This window comes from Octopus sinensis, linkage group LG1 (assembly GCF_006345805.1).
Source record: "Octopus sinensis linkage group LG1, ASM634580v1, whole genome shotgun sequence".
Classification (NCBI taxonomy): Eukaryota; Metazoa; Mollusca; class Cephalopoda; order Octopoda; family Octopodidae; genus Octopus; species Octopus sinensis.
The window spans coordinates 183,137,606-183,140,105 of NC_042997.1; the positions used below are offsets into that span (position 1 = coordinate 183,137,606).

The following is a 2,500-nucleotide window of genomic DNA, read 5'->3' on the forward strand; positions in this document are numbered from 1 at the left end:
TGATTACGACTTTGGTTTTAGCTAGATTGACTCTGAGGCCCTTCGATTCTAATCCTTGTTTCCACACCTGAACTTCTCCTCCAGTTCTGATAGCGACTCAGCAATTAGAGCAAGGTCATCAGCATAGAGGAGCTCCCAAGGGCATCCTGTCTTGAATTCCTCCGTTATTGCCTGGAGGACTATGATAATAGGAGGGGGCTGAGTACTGAGCCTTGGTGGACCCCTACCTCTACCCGGAATTCTTCACTGTACTCATTTCCAACCCTCACCCTACTAGCGGCGTCCCTATACATGGCCCGCACAGCTCTCACTAACCATTCATCTATCCCTAGTTTTCTCATTGCCCACCAGATAAGGGATCGGGGGACCCTGTCGAAGGCTTTCTCCATGTCAACAAAAGCCAGGTACAGGGGCTTATCTTTGGCTAGGTATTTCTCCTGCAGCTGCCTTACCAGGATATTAGCAATCAGTAGTACTTTTCCCTGGCACAAACCCAAACTGCATCTCATCTAAACTAACTCTCTCTCTAATTAGTTGGGCTATGACCCTCTCCGTAACCTTCATCACCTGGTCCAACAGCTTGATACCTCTGTAGTTATTTGTATCTAGGGCATCACCTTTACCTTTGTAGCAGTGGACTATTATACTGCTACACCAGTCATTGGGTATGACCCCTTTGTGTATCACCTGATTAACTATACGGGTGACTAGGCTATAGCCGACACTACCAGACATTTTGAGCATCTCTGCAGTGATTCGTGATGGGCCTGGGGCTTTCCCTGTCTTCATGCTTCTAATTGCCTTAGCTACCACGGAACTATCAACTCGGATAGCTGGTCCCTATGTTGGGTCAACATTCGGCAGACTCTCTTATCCCATTCATTTTCTTCATTCAGCAACCTTTCATAGTGGCATCTCCAAACCTCTCTCTTTGCATCCTCATTTAGCGCAAGTGAACCATCTTCCATGCGAACACACTTCTCTCTCCCCACATCACGATTCTCTCTCACACACTGTCTTGCAACACGAAACACCTCCAGTCTTTGGTCCTCACGGCGCAGAACATTGGCAAATTTTTCTTTATTGCTTCCCCTCTGGCTAAATAAACCTTCTCCTAGCTTCTTTTGGCAGTCTGATACAATCCCCTGCTACCCCATTTTTCCAGACCTTCCAAGCCTGTCTCTTTTCTCTAATAGCCCTGTCTACAATATTGTTCCACCACCACGTTATTCTAGGTCGAGAGGGGACTTTGCACCAGCCACAGATCTGGTCAGTGGCTCTCAGCAGGTTGTCCCTTAGAAACGTCCAGCTGTCTTCTACCCCTGTGATGCTCTATCCCTTTACTTCGTCAGAGGCTTCAAGTAATATGTCCCTAAATCTCTGTCCATTTGCAGGATCTTTAAGCTTCCAGATCCTTCTCTCCATATTTGTCGTCTTCTGGTTGTCCTCCTAGTCCTGATCCTAAAGTCACTAACTACCAGTCTATGTTGTGGGGTACATTCTTCACCTGGGAAGGTTTTGGCATTTATAAGCAGCCATCTCTCCCTTTGCCTTGTAAGGATGTAGTCAATTTGGCTGGTATGTTGGCCCGATTGGTAAGTGACTAGGTGGCTGGTAGGTTCCTGAAGTTAGTGTTGCAAATCATAAGATTATTTGCATCGCAGAACTCCAGCAGCCTGGTTCCCTCCTCGTTGCGGGAGCCATAGCCATAGCCTCCATGTACGCCATGGAAGCCCCCAGCATGTCGTCCAACGTGACCATTGAAGTCACCAGCCTCAAAGATAAGGTCTCTGTCGTTCGTCAACGAGGTAGTCTGCAGTAGAGTGTCATAGAATCGGTCTTTCTGTCCATCGGGTAGCCCCGACTGAGGAGCATAGGCTGATATAATGGTTGCTAAACTATGATGAAGCACTAATAATCTTAAGTTCTGTCACATACTCTGATTACCTCAATTACTTTATCTACCCATTTCTCAGCGATAAGTATACCCACGCCACCAACCCCGTCAGTGTTCCCTGCCCAGAAAATCTTGTACCTGCGTTCCTTGCCTGTGAGGAACCTAGCTGATCCTCCTCTCCACCTTATTTCTTGCATGCAACATATATCCACACATCTCCGTTCAAGCATCTCGACTATCTCACCAGACCTACCTTTCAGAGTGCCAACGTTGAGGGTGCCAACCCTGAGGGTGGGGAAGCATGGGCTCTAGAGACCCTGGGACGGTGGACAGTAGCTCGTGTACCTGAAAAGAAAGCTCGCATTTGGCAGAATTCATGTGCAAGAAATGAAGTAGTAAAGTAGCCTTCAGTACAACCTGCATAACGCTAGCCTTTCATATTTTGCACTGTATGAACATTACCTTACATAGGTCGAGACTAGGGGTAGGAGGGGTAGGGATGGTGAGAACATTTGCAGTCTTCATGGGAGGCAACCCCGGAATGGCAGAGAATAGGAACTTCCGGCATGCGTGGTGGGGGGGGGAGGGCGGGTGCTGCACGTG

At 48.0% G+C, this 2,500-nt stretch overlaps 1 protein-coding gene across 7 annotated transcripts in view; it reads left to right on the forward strand.

Moving 5' to 3' along the window:
* Nucleotides 1-2,500, forward strand: part of LOC115218630 (activating transcription factor 7-interacting protein 1) — a 110,157-nt gene that overhangs the window by 39,716 nt on the left and 67,941 nt on the right. Inside the window, exon 1 of one of the 7 annotated variants that reach the window (XM_036507479.1) lies at nt 1,423-1,429. The exons of the other annotated variants lie outside the window; for them this stretch is intronic. The gene's annotated coding sequence lies outside the window, so the exon portion shown is untranslated. Of the gene's footprint in view, nt 1-1,422; nt 1,430-2,500 lie in introns of those variants that run through there. 7 annotated transcript variants of the gene reach the window in all.